This window comes from Pollicipes pollicipes, unplaced genomic scaffold (assembly GCF_011947565.3).
Source record: "Pollicipes pollicipes isolate AB1234 unplaced genomic scaffold, Ppol_2.1 Scaffold_4295;HRSCAF=5057_pilon_pilon_pilon, whole genome shotgun sequence".
Classification (NCBI taxonomy): Eukaryota; Metazoa; Arthropoda; class Thecostraca; order Pollicipedomorpha; family Pollicipedidae; genus Pollicipes; species Pollicipes pollicipes.
This window is the reverse complement of record NW_023596461.1, coordinates 18,222,878-18,242,489: the sequence shown is the minus strand read 5'-3', so window position 1 is coordinate 18,242,489 and position 19,612 is coordinate 18,222,878. Positions and strand designations below refer to the sequence as shown.

General features: G+C 47.6%; 1 pseudogene; it reads right to left on the bottom strand.

Annotated features, from left to right (window-relative positions):
- LOC119097251 (dynein regulatory complex protein 9-like) overlaps positions 1–19,612 on the bottom strand; it is a 32,554-nt pseudogene that overhangs the window by 8,349 nt on the left and 4,593 nt on the right.

Below are 19,612 nucleotides of genomic sequence, written 5' to 3'. Positions count from 1 at the left end.
ATACACCTTCTGCCACAGGCTGTGACGGAAGTTTTTTTTTGTAGAGCTCGCAACACGTTCCATGGCATATCGGCCGCATCTTTAGGCTATACATGTTTAGTATATATATATATATATATATATATATATATATATATATATATATATATATATATATATATCTATATATACAAGTCGAAAGATCGTTCGCACTCAATGTTTCAATTGGTGGTCAGTGACCGTATTATATCTATTTTCTGTTCCAACTCTGCCGAAAAGTTGGCGGCAAAAGGATTCGATCCTACACCTGGATATCACAGCGCTTGCATGGGCCTATGTTTTGCCTTATAGCTTGGAAGTACCGCGGCGCACACTTTTGATCTCAGAAATCGAAAGAGAATTGTTCAAGCTTCATTTATATGCACTTTTTGTGCACATATACGTTAAATATTTAGAAAGCCGTGGGCCTGAAAAAGAACATTTAGCATGGGACTCTAAGTGTGCCGTTGCTGCCATATTTTATATTCTACTTCGGGCCCTCTCCCTTCCCCTCGCTCCGGCTCTGTATCAGTACAGTTTATCTGCATCCGCAAGCGGTGGATTACTGTCACTCCCTTCCCATGCGGCTGAACTGTCGTCGCCACCAAGCCTGCTGCTGGCTTCCTTGCTGTCACTGCGTGTCAGCTTATATCTGTCATGGGATGTAATCAAGGCAGTAGGCAGAGGGCACTAAACACCTGGCGGCCAGCTTTGCAGGCATTTAAAGGCATGTTTTTTAACGCTTTCCACACTTCGCATCTACCTGCAGAGAGGGTCATTCACGGCCCTCCGCACTGAACTCCTGCCAGGCCGTGGAGATAGGTCTGCTGGGTCTGACATTTGTTCTGCAGACATCTGTGTGTGCATCAAAGTATTAATGATACCCGATGGTAAATGACCAATTTTTTTGTGCGACGGTCGCAAAGTTGATGCCGGAAAGGAATTCCTCTAACGTTAGTATATGCAGTTAACAAGATACTATAACATATTGTCTGTGCGCTACTGGTGCTTTACGACGCATTCAGCGGCTGAGTCTGTATGGCGTCGTCTACCTTTCACCCCGGCAGGAAAGAAGTGTATTATTACATATTGATGTTCATCAGCCAAAGCATTTTTCAAAGCCAAAGCACACTCAAAAGAGAAAATCAAATCAGTGACAAGAAATCAGACACCTACCAGAAATGAGGGCTGGCCTTTTAGCTTACATCCCTGTACATTCGCAAAACGTATGCCATAGGTTTGTATGCGCGCGCGTAACGTATGCTATGTCGGCCATTATCTGACAAAAGATAATCTTTCAGCGCATTTGTTTCAGAAGAGAATTGTAGCGTGAGGGGCTGTATTGCATGGGGCATTTTCTTTACGCCAATATCTGAGTGCTATAAACAAACGCCAAGAGTGAGCGATAACACACGCGTTCCTGCCCTCGTTCCATGTCACCCTCACTTCGCGTTGGTTGCTCTATTCAAATCTGCTACCTATTTCTCTGGAGCGTCAACTCAACGCGGTAGATGTGGTTCTGTTTGGCAACGTAGCTCGAGCATTGGCAACACATCGTCGACACGTGAAATCTGCTGTCATCCGAGGTGTGCACAAACTAGCCAGTTAGGCGTGTTGCTTAACCAATGGATCATAAAACTCAATGTCTTGGTGAAAGCTTGAAAGGGTCAAGTTACCTGGACGAACCAGAGCTTCTAAATATTTTGTCGGGTTGACAGAAAACTGCTTTGGAACAAAACATAAATGTTTGGTTAATTTTAGTCATTAGCTGACCCATGGATTGTATCGTATGGTTATAATGTTATTAATGCATCTTATTTTTGCTGGGATATGAGGAGCACTTTCGCATGGGAGCTCCCGGGGCAAATGCCACCCTTCCCCATTATCAACTTGCCGTTATTACACACTTGTCGCATCATTTGTATGCAATGTTATGAGCGCATATCAATGATGACAGTTAACATTCGACTCTGACGCGAAAAAACAAGTGGAACGAGTTAACACAACGCCGTTTTACACATTGCAATAAATTCCGTGCGTCCGTGGTGAAATAAACCCACTTTTAGGAACAAACATAGGCTTTCCCCTCTCGCCCAATGTTCAAATCCTTCACATGGTTATATAGAGTGAAATACAAGGGCATTGCAAGGTTGTGGCTGATCATGTGGCTACGTCACGGCAGCGCAAACATGACCCCGGTGTTGCGGATCGACTGCGGTGCCACCGTCTTGAATTCTTGGTGAACACTTGCTTGATAAAATTAAGTCAGATCCTTTGCGCCTGATTTTTCGGCACAATTTATTATACTGATTTCTAATAATATTTATTTAGCGTTATTTTGCATTATCATGTCGTCTAGCCAGTATTTTCTGGTATTTTGATGATTGCTTACTCAACACCAGAACTTTGAGCTCATAACACAATTATTCATCCAGTTCCGAACAGAAGCCCAGTCGGCAGCGAGTGGCCTCCTTGTCCCCCCACGGGTGGTTTGCATCCCCCCTGGTCATATTGAGGACTCCGACATGGCATCAGTCCGCTGCATGTTCGACGTCGGATGGGTGCAGGCGCCCTTACAGTTATGGATTCCAATTACCAGCTGAACGCGGGTGCTACAAATGTCTGCCTACATGAAGCCAAAAATGAGCTGTGAGGTCCAAAGTCAAACAAGAAGACAACGTAGGCTGATATTTACAGGCCGCATGCGTCTCGCAATGTTTTTTAAGCAAGAATCACTCCGGTCTCCTTAAGCTGCTGGCTGTGTGCATAGTCTTCTCATCCGGTCTGCTCAGTTACAAGCGTTCTGTTGGTATATCCAGCGATATCGCACCCAATTCCCCGGCACGGTGCCTTTTGCCAAGGGTCATTGTGGACCATAAGCGTAAGAACGTTTCAAAAAGTGGGGGAGGGGACAGGCTCAGGGAACAACTCAGGAAGTCTTCTGGGAACCAAGTCCGGTGCCCGGGGGGGGGGGGGGGGGGGGGAGAAGGAGACGGAGGCTCTTGTCCGCTCTTTATTCACATGACAGATTTTGGAAATAATTATTTGAGCCCTGCTTCCGTGCGCCGTCTGCGGCCACTGCCCTGGTCCGTCCGTCCCAAGCATGACTGACTGTGCACTGATCGCATGGCTGCTTTGCTACATGTTTATGGGTCAGCATTGCTACTGATTGGCGTGTAAAATGCAAATTGGACACCTGCTGCAGTGCGTTTTCCAAGCTATCTTCCCTTACACCACACCACCGCAAAAAAGCAGCTTTCGGGAAATTGCTTGTATTAGGCGTAAAATGGTCCATCCGACACTCGACTACCCCTCATTCAGCGGAGCTGCCTTGAACTGTTTTTGTTTGTAGGCAAGGGCGTAGCCAAAACCTTGTTTGGGGGGTACAGGGTTCATAAAGGCCCCTGATGGTCACCCCCAAAAATACTCGCCGGATATAGCTTACTCGTGAAGAATGGGCACGGTTTTTCATGTTATTGTTATTTGTTCCTTGTAACCAGAACAGAAACAGAACCGAGAAACTACCGCGAGGTCAATTTTGTTTGTATTTTTAAGTGAATAAACTGTGGAATCAGACATTAAACGATTGTATGGAATAAATGATCGGCGCTTTTAAGATACAAATAGTTCAGTGGACTCATTCTTAACAGATATACTACAGAAGGTTTGTCAGAATTTTTATCTTGGTTCTGCAGACAGATTGATGGCCCCGCGAATATAGATTGTAAATCGCTGCCACCGGTCGCAGACCATGTCGGTCAACAATAAACAGCGAACGCCTTAAGCGATTCAAATCCACCGCGTCCGGGTGGGTGTAGTGGAATGCAAACACTCCAACCAGGCGAGCCATCAGGACAACAAATTCTTGCCAATGGCAGTATTAAACCTTCTGATTACAAAAGTGTATGTTGTTAAAGAGAGTATGCTACCTTTTAGTACTCATTTATTGGCAGATCAGACGCGTGCAATTTGAACAATAGTGCCAGTTTTCTCGAAATTATTCTGAATAGCTCAGAATTTCGATTTGAATTAGCCGCTCAGGGTGGTGAAACCTGCCGACTTGGTGGATAAGGTCGGCGACAAAAGTCATTTATTCACGCAAAGCCTGGTGCCAAGAATGTTTTTGGACAGCAAATTTTGGTGACGGCCGAGACGACAAAATACAGCACACTATGCAAAACATAAGATTGGGTCTCCCTACATGGATATTACGCCTCCATGGTAATCAATTTCACCACACAACACGAGCAAACGATTCTGTAAAGGGTCCTTGCCGTACTCTACATCACCCTGGTGTCTTTGCTAAGCCTCATTCCAACCTAGCGACAAAATATCCTATAATTTGTAGTTGGTCAGCCGACTCGGTGATAGGTCGGCGACAAGTGAGTGTATTTCCTATGGCCCGGCCGGTCGGCCGATTCGCTGTTTTTTTTCAGCCGGCTCTCAGTGTCCCAAACTTTTCAGCATAACATACCGAAAAATATCTAGATATGGGGATTTTTTTCTGGCTGCAGCGCCGTGTTTTCAATTGTGATGCGACTGACATGAAGCGGGCAGTGAATTTCAATGCACTGCAAACTTTGCAAGTGGCATTCGCATTGCATATAATTTTGCTTTGTCATAAAGGAGTATATGTCCTAGCATTCAAGATATGTTTAGAACGTGATGCACTGGTATGATAAGTGTCACGCACTCAATAGCCAAGGGAAATGACGCATACGACGTTGGCGACATGTAAAATTGCGTTCGGTAATTGCGTGTAAAATTAATCGGCGCATATTCGACTACTGCTCTAAGGCGAAGGCACCAAGGGCGATTGGGACGAAACCTGAGCGATCATGAGTGCCGCAGGAGGCCAACAAAGTGGCTCCCGTCACAAGTATAGGATCCTCAGAGCTAGCAAAAAAAAATAACAAGACCAACGGGGTGGGCCCCTAAACGAAAACATGGAAAAGTGAATCACGCGAGTGGATATCGTGCAGAGGTGCTTCAAGACCGTGAAGATCACAGAGGGGTGGGTACAAAGTGTGAAGATCGCTCATAGGTGGATCTAGTGCGCAGAAATTGTGGGACATCGATCATGTAGTGTCACGTGAAAAGTACTGGTCTTAATAAGCTCATCACTTAGCAGAAAACAAAAACAAAAATGCGAACACAGACCGTTAGGAGCAACATATAGCAATATCCCACACCACCGACGAGCAGGAAGCCGTCAGTTACCGCAAGTAAACGCCAGCAGGCCATCCAGAGATTGCATGTTGTAAGGCCAACAGTTCATTACAGGATGTGTGATTGCACCAGTGTTAAGCATATCTCTTGAACGGCATCGCACAGATACGTTCAGTCTTACATTAAAGGGAGACTGTGCACGTGAAATGAGTTAGTTTCGATTCAAACACAATCCTGTGGAATATTTGCGACGCTCGTGGATCTCGATAGAAAAACCGAAAAAGTAAGAAATGCAGACCCAATGTAACATTGTTTAAGAGCCTGTCGCGTGCAAATTGACGGCATTCTCAAAATGTATTCTTTTTAACGAAACCTATAACGGGTCAGAAGGCTAGCTTTGTATCTCATTTGCTCAACGCACTGTTCAAAGGGGTGCACGAGTGCGTGTATCACTTTTAGATTGTCGCAACTTTATAAATACTTATATAGTCAAAACCATGCTACACCATCATGTCACCAAAGAGGAACAAATATGACCATACATCTTGCATGTTTTGCACGAAGCTCTTCACCTCTCCACAGCCCTTCCATTCGACGTGCACAGCCAGCTTTGCATGCACATGCACACGGCGGGCCACACCATGGGAATGCGAGGGCTATTAGTAGCATGAGTGACCCCGCCCTTCATAACGCCTCGTATATAAGACCACGGGGCCATGCAAAGAGTATCAGTCACCCACCAGACAACACTCAGAGCACCATGAAGGTGAGGTCAACTGACAGGTTAGGAAAGAATAGCAATGCATGTTCGATTATACGGGATTTGGTCCAATAGCAGAGTGGTCGTCATTTGCACAATCTAAGAGTATGTCATACGCTACGTTATATCATTTCAGATCATCGTTCTCGCCGCTGTTCTGTCAGTGGCTGCGGCCCAAAGCTACGGCCAGGCACCCGTCCCACGCTACGCATCGGCTAAGGCGCCACGCTACGCTCCTGCTCCGGCGTCAAGCCACGTCCCGGCTCCGTCGTACGGCCGGGAGCCTTCCTACGCCCCGTCGTACCAGGAAGCCGCGCTACAACGCCCAGCCGTACCAGTTTGCGTACGCCATCAACGACCATTACAGCGGATAAGTTTTCTCCCAGAACGAGAACAAGCGACACCAAGATCGTACAGGGCTACTACTCGGTCAACCTGCCCGACGGCCGAGTTCAGCACGTCAAGTACACGGCTGACAACCAGGGCTACGGCGGCTACAACGCCGAGGTCACCTACGACGGCGAGGCCCAGTACCCCGAGCGGGCCAGCTACGCCCCAGCCCGCTCCTACGCTCCTGCCGCCCCCTCCTACAAGGCTGCTCCTGCTTACCAACCGGTTCGCTCCTATCAGCCTGCTCCCTCTTACAAACCAGTCCCCTCTTACCGGCCTGCTGCTCCCTCTTACACACCTGCTCGTTCTTACCGGCCTACTGCTGCCTCTTTCAAGCCCGCTCAGTCTTACGGACCTCCTTCCCAATCGTATTAGCAAGAGTCCACAACTCAGTTAAGTGTGCGTTCATATCTTATTGTTTTCCCGTTTAAATGTGTGTTCTACGTCTTTGATGTAATGCATTGAATAAAATAAACTGTTCGTACTTTAAAAATCAATTACATGAAACAAACCAAGCAAATCGGACCGGGGAACAAAACATCGTCGCAATTAGGTTGCACATGGCGGGCAGGAGGATAGCGACTGGACAAACGCCTCCATAACACTCGTGATGTATGATCCTAAAGCAGTGGTGAACTGCGACCTACACGCTGGGCGAAATTGTGTTGGATCTTTAACACCGGATCTTTGAGGCAAAGAACAAAATACCATTAGATTGTTGAAGGGGTGCGTGTCACTATCCCCAGTAATGGTTAGATCCGAGCCCTGGATCACAGTTGTAATACAGCCGTGATATAACAGATAATTACAGTTGTAGCAAAAAGCAAATCAGCAAGAGCATTTCAAATGTTGGTTTTTTTGTTAGGAGTTGGAAAGCTGCGTTGTAAACCAATAATTTTTACTTGCTGTCGGGGGAAATCCAAACACTTTTGGCAGAGATCTCAAATCATACGACATAGTTACCATTCCGAATGCTGCCTTCCATAAAACGATTTACAGAAAACGATGGCAATCACGGTAGCATTAGCTACGCATGGTACAGCTTGCTGCAACCAATACCATGCCGGCTCGAAGTTTTCTATCAATCACATATTGCGGATGAATATTTTCGTCCCGTAAGCCCGCCTGAGTGTTTCAGTTTTCCACACCAGACCAAATGATACATTTATGATAAAGACGGCACACACCAATAAACAGCAAAAAATCGTTACACGGTTCTCATGACCGTCAACTACGTGGGCAAAGATATGCTCAATCTTACAACTAGTAGCCCGTGACTTTGAGCGTCCTTGATAACATAAAGAGAGGCCCTCAGCTCTGGTATCTCGGTATTCTGAGATCAAAATTGTCATGCTGAGCAGTCAAGATAGCAGGAGGAGTTGGCACTGGGGTACTCATCTGTTGACGAAGCACAGCTGAAAATACCCAGCACCGCCAGTGTCATCTTGTCTAGCATCACAACATATTTTAGCCAGTACCTGCTGGCAAACGAAAGGCCATTAACTCAGTATGACGGCACTGGAATCATATCTAAACACACATATCCCGGCCGTAGCATGCTATTTCCGTATCGTGTCTACTACGACGCGCTAGGTGGTCAACATGGTCGACCACTGAAATGTGTGTGCACTTTCTGCAGATAAATAGGTATAATCACTGCGCCGGCTCAAAATAAGCATCCGGGGCAGGTTTTTCGACCCAGTGCACAGTGCACTTTTAACAGAGGGTTTAACTTTTAACTTTTAACACCGGCTGACAAATAACTCGCCGTATTCAGGTCGCTTTCCAGAAAGGACAACAACCGAAGAGATCGCAAAGGCTTAACGAGCACGCGTTTACGGTACACTTATCTTGAAGTACTGTCCCGAAAAAGCCACGCGAACGTTGCTCTGCGGCGGACATACGAACAACGATGCAGAAGTAATTCACTATGGTTGAACGTTGTGCCTGACATTTTCATCTCTGTATTCCGTGATGATTCCATCACATCCAACGGGAATATTAAAAGAGGTGGTGTAGATGAATGACATGGCGGGATTTGTTGTAGGCCATTCTGATTTTGGGGCAATATCGCGGGCACAAGCCACTTTAAACTAAATTTGTTGCTGTTACGTTCTTCCACGATTAGGTTGATCATGGCTCAGGGTCTAATCATGCCTTCATGAACGGAGTTGAAAGAATTCTTTCTATACTATTACTGTTGACGTACCGGCTCCTTTGGACCCCGACTATAGTCTCCACGCGAAGGCTTTGCACAATTAATGGAGTTTAATGGGAAATTGTTTGCTTTGTTCACAGCCGGTGTCATGCAAAAACACAAATCGGTTCATAGCAGCCCGATATCTAACGACCAGTGGCGGTAACTATATGCGCCACATGTGAACAAGTTTGCGGCAAACAAGGTTAAAACAAGCACCTGCATTTGAAAGCGCAAAACAGCTTATAACCAACACGAAGATGTCTGATCGCAAAATGTGTCCCCAGAATGACTTCTGAACGGGCAGCGTACCGCACCAAACTTTGTGCGTCTGTACGGAATTAAATAGCCTAACTTTTGATATGAGACAAATCAGTACACCTTGTTAGGTCACTGACCTATTGGGAAACAAACAATGGCTGTCAGCGAAGGCAATTCCTTGGGACTTGGGAATCGCTCATCCTGATGCGGCTACCAAGAGTTAGACGGGTGAACACATCGCTGAGATGGCCTCCTATACACTTCGGCAATTAAACATAAGATCATGACCAATTCATTTGACCTTGGTTCAGGTATGAGGCCTACGCCAAGGTCAAAAGCAAACTTTTAACATAGAACACGTTTGATGAAGTTGTTTCTGACGACCGTTTTGATGATTTTGATGCAAGGACGTCAATGCATCTTATTTGCACTTCGTGAAGGTCAGAGGAGGGCGCTGAACCAAAATCATCCCGTTCAGCCGTTTGATGCTTGCATTATGCCCCTAGCGCGTAGCACGATGTTCACGACCATTCGACTTAAAAACAAAAAACAATCTTGTACCATTATGATGACAGTGACAATCATAAGGTCTTATAAGACCACTGATCTGAACAGAGCACTTGTGACCTTTTCCCTACAAGAGGTATCTGGGCTAAAGGTGGTCGCATGAGGTCTGAGGGCACCTCGGCCACCGACTTTGAATTTAACACTGTCTGACGTCATTCGATTCACGGGAAATGACTTAGGTACTCAAAATTTAACACAAGTGAGCGCAAGCACAAACCTACCTACTCTGCGAATTCGGTATATCAAATTCTCTTACTTTTTAATATATCAGGAAGTAAAATTGCCCCACCCCCCAGTGTCGCATTCAACCAGTCGCCCTGACAAGAGTTGACACTGCTGAGTATAAATGGGGCATGATCGCGTAAGTAATGTACACAAAGTGTGCTAGAACCTGAGTATGACGTGTTGTTACCTAACTTTGTTCTCGCCGCCATGCTGCCACTGCCTGTTGCTGACAGCGAGGACCCAGCCCAGCCCAAGGGTAAGTCCCGACCTCACACGACCCTAACCTATTTATCCTAACCCTACTTCGTCCATGAGTTCGCCGGGCACTGTAGTGCCGAGGGCCGCAGTACCACGCCCAGCAGCGTCAGTTTGTCTTACACAGCAGACAACGCAGGCTACGCAGGCAACGCCGAGGGCACCTACATCCCCATTGGTCATCATCAGGTCATCAACATCACCATTGTCTTACACGGCAGGCAACGAAGGCAGACAACGCCTAGGTCACCTACGTCCGCGGATGGGGGCGGGGGGGGGGGGGGCAGCGGAACCCAGCACCCAGGCCCAGCTACTCAGGCACTACCCAGCTCGTCCAGCCAGCCGGCGTGCACGGCGACATCGGCCACTCCTCCCTAGACAATGCACTCGTGCGGTGTCTCGGCCCATATGTCCCACACGGCGTACTTTTATACCCGTCATGGACACGTGCACTGATGCACAAACTACGTGTATCGTTAGTTCGGTGCAACTCAATAATAACTGAACATAACAGAGAAGGACATTCCGCATCATGCTTTGACGCACAATATTACTCTGCAGTTGTTTTATCCCATACTTACATCAAATAAAGATAACGCATCGAAACAGCGAGCACTAGCAATATAATTCAGCGACTGACGGCTCTGACTTTCACATTTCCATTCTTTTCGCGAGAAAACCTATATCTGCGGAGCTCTGGCATACCACTTGCAAACCCAGCTTTGCATGCACATACACACAACACTCCCACCATGGGAATGTGAGAGCGATTGGCAGACCGAGCGACCCCGCCCTCCACAACGACTCGTATAAAAGACCACGGGGCCGGGAACATAGCATCAGTCACCCACCGGAGCACACTGAGAGCATCATGCAGGTGAGGTCAACTGAGAGGTGAAGACAGCACATCATTGCATGTTTCATTATGAAAGGTGCAGTCCAAGATCAGGATGGTTGCCATGCGTGCTGCTTAAAGAGCATGTCATAAAGTACGGTATGTCATTTCAGATCTTCGTTCTCGCCGCTGTTCTGTCGGTGGCTGCGGCCCAAAGCTACGGCAAGGCACCCGCCCCACGCTACGCTCCTGCTCCGGCGCCGAGCCACGCCCCAGCTCCGTCGTACGGCCAGGCGCCTTCCTACGCCTCGTCGTACCAGGAGCCGCGCTACTACGCCCAGCCGTACCAGTTTGCGTACGCCATCAACGACCATTACAGCGGATCAGTGTTCTCCCAGAACGAGAACAGCGACACCAAGATCGTACAGGGCTACTACTCGGTCAACCTGCCCGACGGTCGGGTTCAGCACGTCAAGTACACGGCTGACAACCAGGGCTACGGCGGCTACAACGCCGAGGTCACCTACGACGGCGAGGCCCAGTACCCCGAGCGGGCCAGCTACGCCCCAGCCCGCTCCTACGCTCCTGCCGCTCCCTCTTACAAGGCTCCTCCCTCTTACCAGGCTGTTCGCCCCTCTCAGCCTGCTCCCTCTTACAAACCAGCTCCCTCTTACCGGCCTGCTGCTCCCTCTTACACACCTGCTCGTTCTTACCGGCCTACTGCTGCCTCTTACAAGCCCGCTCAGTCTTACGGACCTCCTTCCCAATCGTATTAGCAAGAGTCCACAACTCCGTTAAGTGTGCGTTCATATCATATTGTTTTCTCGTTTAATTGTGTGTTCTACGTCTTTGGTATAATGAATTGCATAAAATAAACTGTTCGTACTTTAAAAATCAACTATATGAATCAAACCAAGCAACTCGGAACGGGGAACAAAACATCGTCGCAGTAAGGTTGCACATGGCGGGCAGGAGGATAGCGACTGAAAAAACGCCTCCATGACACTCGTGATGTATGATCCTGAAGCAGTGGTGAACTGCGACCAACACGCTGGCCGACATTGTGTTAAATCTTTAACACCGTATTTCTGAGGCAAAGAACAAAATACCATCAGACTGTTGAAGGGAGGCATGTCACTATCTCCAGTTATGGTTGGATCCGAGTCCTGGATCACTCCAGTTGTAATACAGCCATGATATAACAGATAATTACAGTTGGGGCAAAAAGCAAATCAGCGAGAACATTTCAAATTTTGGGTTTTTTGTCAAGAGATGGAAAGCTGCCTTGTATACCAATAATTTTTACTTGCTTTCGGGGCAAATCCGAACACTTTTGGCAGAGATCTCAAATCATACGACATGGTTACCATCCCGAATGCTACCTTCCATAAAACGATTTACAGAAAACGATGGCAATCACGGTAACATTACCTACGCATGGTACAGCTTGCTGTAATCAATACCATGTCGACCCGAAGTTTCCTATCAATCACATATTGCGGATGAATACATTCGTCCCGTAAAGCCGCCTGAGTGTTTCAGTTTTCCACACCAGACCAAATGATACATTTATGATAAAGACGGCACACACCAATAAACAGGAAAAATCGTTACACGGTTTTCATGACCCTCAACTATGTGGGCAAAGAGATGCTCAATCTTACAGCTAGTAGCCGGTGACTTTGGGCGTTCTCGATAACATAAAGAAAGCCCCTCAGCTCTGGAATCTCGGTATTCTAAGATCAAAATTTTCATGCTGAGCAATCAAGATAGCAGGGTGAGTTGGCACTGGTGTACTCATCTGTTAATGAAGCACAGCTGAAAATACCCAGTACCGCCAATGTCATCTTGTTTAGCATCACAACATATTTTAACCACTGCCTGCTGGCATACGAAAGGCCATTAACTCAGTATGAGGGCACTGAAATCATATCTAAACATACACATATCCCGGCCGTAGCATGCTGTTTCCGTATCGTGTCTACTACGACGCGCTACGTGGTCAACATGGCCGACCACTGAAATGTGTGTGCACTTTCTGCAGATGAAAAGGTAAAATCACGGCGCCAGCTCAAAATAAGCATCCGGGGCAGGTTTTTCGACCCAATGCACAGTGCACTTTTAACAGAGGGCATAAGTAGACCATGCGAGTAAACATTGTGCAGAGGTGGTTCAAGAGCGTGAAGTTCGGGGGAGGTGGATCCAGAGGGTGAACATCGTTGGTAGGTTGACCTAGCGCGCAGAAACTGTGGGAGCCGGATCATATAGTGCTACGTAGAAAAGTGCCGGTTTTAATTAGCACATTAGCTATAGGAAACACAAATGCGAGGGGAGCACACTGGATGCAATATGCTACGCCATCGACAACAAGGTAACCACGCGTTACCGGAGGCTTACTCAAATAGTTCACGTTGTTTGAGCAACAGCTCATTACACAATTGGTGTTTACGTCAGTGCTAAGCTTTTCTCCCGCAAGATATCCTACAGATACGTTCAGTCTACATTAAAAGAGGACTACGCACATGAAGTAGATTGTTTTTATCAAATCGTTTCATTCAAGGGAAAAACCGTGGAATAATTGCAAACTTGGCGGAACTAGTTAGGAGGGCAGAACAAGTGAGAAAAGTAGACCTACCATAATGCTGAAAAACTCAGCAAGCCAAAATTGAAAGCATTCCCCGGGTGTTCTATCATTTGTGACGAGACCTTATGATCAGATAAGACCTAAGATGCACCAGGATGTGTATCCCTTTTAGAGTCTACCACCTCTAAAGAATGCTTCAAAAAATGGCCACCATAATAACATATAAGAGAGACAAATATCACCACCTATCTTGAATATTTTGCACAAAACTCTTCACCTCTCCAAAGCTCTATCACACAACACACCCAGCTCTGCATGCACGTACACACGGCGGCCCCACCATGACAATGCGAAGGCGATTAGCAGCACGAGCGACCCCGCCCTCCACAACGGCTCGTATATAAGCCCACCGGGCCAGGAACACAGCGTCAGTCACTCACCGGATCACACCAAGAGCACCATGAAGGTGAGGTCAACTGAGAGGTGAAGACAACACAGCACTGCGTGTTTTGATTTTACGAAATAAAGTCCAATATCAGGGTGGTCTTCATTTGTACTATCAAGAGCGTGTTACATGGTACGTTATATCATTTCAGATCTTCATTCTCGCCGCTGTCCTGTCGGTGGCTGCGGCCCAAAGCTACGGCAAGGCACCCGCCCCACGCTACGCTTCGGCTCCGGCGCCACGCTTCGCTCCTGCTCCGGCGCCAAGCCACGCACCGGCTCCATCGTACGCCCGGACGCCCTCCTACGCCCCGTCGTACCAGCAGCCGCGCTACTACGCCCAGCCGTACCAGTTTGCGTACGCCGTCAACGACCACTACAGCGGCTCAGTGTTCTCCCAGAACGAGAACAGCGACACCAAGGTCGTACAGGGCTACTACTCGGTCAACCTGCCCGACGGCCGGGTCCAGCACGTCAAGTACACGGCTGACAACCAGGGTTACGGCGGCTACAACGCCGAGGTCACCTACGACGGCGAGGCCCAGTACCCCAAGCGGGCCAGCTACGCCCCAGCCCGCTCCTACGCTCCTGCCGCCCCCTCCTACAAGGCTGCTCCCTCTTACCAGCCTGTTCGCCCCTTTCAGCCTGCCCCCTCTCACAAACCAGCTCCCTCTTATCGCCCTGCTTCTCCCTCGTACCAGCCGATTCGCTCTTATCGGCCTGCTGCCTCTTATACACCTGCTCGTTCCTACACGCCTGCTCGTTCTTACCGGCCTGCTGCTCCCTCTTACAAGCCCGCTCAATCTTACGGAGCTCCTTCCCATTCGTATTAAGAACAGTCCATAACTGAATTAAGTGTGTGCGTATTGATATCTTATTGTTTTCTTGTTTAATTGTGTTCTACGTCTTTGGCGCAATGAACTGCATGTAATATACTGTTCCGTCCCTAAATTAGCAATAATGTGAAACAAACCAAGGAACTCTGATCGGCCAACAAACAAATTGTAGTGCGCAGGTCGCGCATCGCAGGGACGATAGCGACTGAAGAAACACTTTTATAAAACTCGCGTTGTATGGTCCCCAAGCAGCGATGCCCTGCAGTTGTCACGCTGCTTGACATTGTGTTGAGTCCCTAATGCCCCATTACTGAGACAAAGTTCAAAATACAATCCCATTGCGGAACGAAGGCATGCAACTGCCTCTAGTAAGAAAGGGTTGGATTTAAGTCCTGTACCAAATATTCATCTCATCCACAGAACACACAAGCAACATCATTTCAAACACTGGTGGATTTTGTAAGATTTGAAAAACTTCCCTGGTAACAAACAATTATTTGCTGGCTTGAGGGGAAATCAGAAAACCTTCGGACAAGCCATACACAACCATGTGGCACACTAGGAACTATACATTACTAGACACGATCTGCGTTACAAAGTGGTTCTTTCACAAGCTTTATATACCCATAGGGTAGCATACTGCAAGCAATACTATGTTGTCCAGGATTCGTATCAATCATAGCTGAAAAATGACCTCTATTCGTGCCGCAGAATCCCATGTGTGCTCTAATTAACAGAAAAAGAAAAATGTGATGCGAGTGAGCGTCCCACCGGCTAAGCGCCACTGGCATCGCCCCCGTCTCCCCCCTCCCCGATGGGGGAGGGGGGGGGGACAGGCTTGGCCGAGCAGCTGACCGGTTGACATCAAGCACCCCTGTAAAGAAGTGGGACCGCCCCGAGGTGGTCATTTCCAGGTCGTACTCGGCAGTGGTGAGGGCACTTATGCGCCGTTAGATGTTTGCCAAAAATGTTTTCACTAGAAGTGATGCATTTTGTGTGGAGTTGTGACGGCAAAGTGCAATAATGTCGATTCGTCAGAGTTTTTTGATCATTTATCCCCAGCTTGCTTCATCTGATGTCAGAAGGTGCTTGATTGCCGTGATTGTGGTATTTGTTTGGGAGGTGAAATTACCTAATACCAAGCCACCGCCTTTCCCTTCCTTTGGCGTTTGATCGCCATGGCGGTGACTTCGGTCACATACGTGGCTGATCTCCAGCTGGTCGATACCGTCGGTAAGCATGTATGGGTGGAGATCATATTATGACCCATTCGTCGAGCTGTTAAATTATATGTACAGAAATGTAAATAACTTTAAGAGTGTACCACCCTTCACGAATACTTCAAAAACATATTAAACCATTATTACTTAAACGAGAGATGAATATGATCACCCATCTTGACTATTTTACACCAAATTACATCTCTCAAGAGCTCCTCCATAGGACATGCACACCCCGCTTTGCATGCACGTACGCACGGCGGCCCCACCATGAGAATGTGAGGGTATTAACAGCACGAGCGGCCGCGCCCTCCTCAACGGCTTGAATATAAGGCACCGGTCCGGGAACAGAGGATCGGTCACCCACCGGATCACACTAAGAGCGCCATGAAGGTGAGGTCTGAGGTGAGGTCTACTGAAGGGCCAAGGAAAAACAGCACTGCATGCTTGACTTTACGAAATTTGGTCCAATATCAGAGTGGTCGTCATTTGAACTGTCTACAAAGGCATTACACAGTACGTTATATCATTTCAGATCTTTGTTCTTGCCGCTGTCCTGTCGGTGGCTGCGGCTCAAAGCTACGGTCAGGCCCCCGCCCCACGCTACGCCCCAGCTAAGACACCATGCTTCACTCCTGCTCCGGGGCCAAGCCACCCCCCGGCTCCGTCGTACGGCCGGGCGCCCTCCTACGCCTCGTCGTACCAGGAGCCCAGTACTACGCCCAGCCGTACCAGTTTGTGTACGGCGTCAACGACCACTACAGCGGCTCAGTGTTCTCCCAGAACGAGAACAGCGACACCAAGGTCGTACAGGGCTACTACTCGGTCAACCTGCCCGACGGCCGAGTCCAGCACGTCAAGTACACGGCTGATAACCAGGGCTACGGCGGCTACAACGCCGAGGTCACCTACGACGGCGAGGCCCAGTACGCCGAGCCGGCCAGGTACGCCCCAGCCCCCTCCTACTTTTCTACCGCTCCCTCTCACGAGGCTGCTCCCGCTTACGTTCGCTCGTATCAGCCTGCCACCTCTCACAAACCAGCACCCCCCCCCCCCCCTCTTACCGTCCTGCTGCCGTTCTGCTGTCTGCTGTCTTGCCGTCCTGCTGCCATATACGGTTATGCACTTCAAATAGCAGTTGCGTGAAACAAAACAAGGAACTCCGATAAGTCAACAAACGAGTCGTCGTATTTAGGTCGCGCATCGCAGGAAGGAAAAAACGACTGAAGAAACATAGAGTAGTAGGTGTTTATATGTGACAAGCAGGTAGTCATAAATGACAGCAACTACACGCCAGCAGGGCTGCCCAGAGACTGCATGTTATATGTGCAACACATCATTACAGGACGTGTGTTTTGTTCAAATGGTTTCATTCGAACAAAATTCTCTGAAATACTTGTTAAATTCGTAAAAATCGTTGCGAAGACGCATGAAGTAAGAAAAGGAGACACAGTATAAACTTTCAAGGCAAACTTATCTGGTCAGAATGGACAGCATTTTCAGAAATTATGCGTTGTGATGTGACCGACAAAAACCTTAATACCAGAAGGTCGCCATTGTTTCTTGTCTGTAAAGCACACTGTTGAACAAGATGCACACAAAAGTGCATTACTTTCAGAACGCACCACCTTTAGTGAATGCTTGAAAAAGACGAAAGTATTAAAACATCAACAAGTGATAACTATGATCTCTCGGCTTTAATATTTTGTACGGAACTTCACTTCTTCAGAGATCTGCCAAACGACATGCACACATTGCTCTGCAGGTACATACACTCGGTGACCCCACCATGAGAATGTGAGGGGCATAAGCCGCAAGAGCGACCCCGCTCCTGCCCCTCCTTTCCTCAACGGCTCGTGTACAAGGCCACCGGGCCGAGAAGCGTGGATCGTGTGAACCCGGAGCGTTAAAATTGTGGGAGGTTGTTCATGTGCGCATCGCGTGCAAAATTTTCGTTTGACTGGCGCTGTTGCTGAGCGAAAGAATTAAAAATACGATGCGAGTAAACTGAGCTCAGTATCGCACGATTGCGAAGCTGATAGCCACCAGTCTGAGCGGCTGAACACTAGTAGTATTACCAAGAGATTACATGCTGCAAGTGAAACAGATGATTCAATCATTACAGGAGTGTCCGTACGAGTGTTAGGCTTATCTTCGCCCGTATGGAAGGAGGCGTATGAACGTGAAATGGGATGGTTTTGTCTAAGTTGTGCCACTGGAAAAAATTCAGTGGAATTCTGGAACAAAATCCAGTGGAAAATTCAGGTTGTGAAAATCATTGGGAAAATGGAATAAGTAGGAAAAGCAGATCCAATGAATTGTCTTCAAGGAAAACTTATCGGGTGAAAAGAACAGCATTTTGAATGAGTATCACCTGTGACGCAACCTAACAAACCTCCAGATCGAACGCCGTCTTGCATCTTATGTGTACGGACTGCCATCAAAGAATACGCAAGAAATATATGCGCTACCTTTAAAGGGTGTACCACCTCCAGGAAATACTTTTAAAAAATACTCTGGTGAAACCTCGGAGCAGTTATGTCTTCGGTTAGCACCCGGGATGCAATAGTAGAACCAACAAGACGTAACATAAATACATTAAATCTGTTTCCATTCAAAACCTCGCGATAAACGTTTCGGCACAACACTACACCACTTGTTTTCTTTGTAGCCACTGATTCCATGTCTTTAAAGGCCATCTTGGCGCGTATAAGGCGTTCAAGTGAGATATTTTCTTCGCGACTGGGCGCAGGGATTTCATGTCAATGCCGTTCAAAGCTTGCGTGGTATGGTTAAACAGAAAAAGCTAACGACGAACACAAATAAAAGATACCTTTGTTGCATATCAACTGCTCTGGTCAGAGTAGAACCCACATATTTGGGGTATAAATGACATCAGTAGAAAGACAACGTGACGTTTGCAATGAGCCACTGTACTAAGCGCCAACGCGGGAAAGAAAAGCCACAGTAAGACGTTTTTTTATGTCGCGTGATAATTACGTCACAATTCGATACAGTTTTACCGGCATTGTGCTTCAAGCTTTCAAACTATCTATCCCACACTATTTTTGCTAGCATAACACACACGTTGGGAAACGCAAAGCAAATGAAAATGATTGTTTCATAGTGGAGAGGGAGTCCAGTGTCATTGATCTCTTCGGAGTGTCCACTCCAACTAAAAGGTCAGGGCAACTCGAAGGATTTTGAGAAAACTTGCGTTGCTGACTAAACGGGACGCGTATGATCTAAGTATGAGCGAAAGCAAAAACAAGATGTCATACTCCATGCCAACCATGGATCTACTGGCCGGCCTTAAAACCCAACTGTACGAGCGCACTTTTCCCGCTCTCGTATTCGCCATTAGTGTACCACTAAACACTTGAATGGCATTTGGCCAATCTTGGGCTTGGGCCGGCGTCCGCAATGGGCGCGTCGCATACCAACAGTGCAATAATCCGGTGCGCGAGTGAAGAGAGATATATAAGCCCACAGTTATCTATTGACCAATGCTTTCACATTAATGATGCCGACATGCTACGTTTCATGTTACATTGGAGATTATCTTATTCGTATCATATGCGGGTTTTACGCCAAGTGTACAGTAAACTGCAACAGCTGAGAATGGACCACCCGGTAGCCAGTCCGGCCAGAGGAAGGCACTTTTTCATGTCGTGCCATATTTCAGATAACCGTATTGTGACCGGGCATACCTCTGTGGGCATCTGGAACTGACCTTTAAGAAGCGAGTGAAAACAACAAAAGCACCCACTTGGTGACTCAAGCACAGCGTTACTGGATTACAATGCCAAGCCTCTGTCATAACGCGAGCCATTATGACTGCGAGTAACACA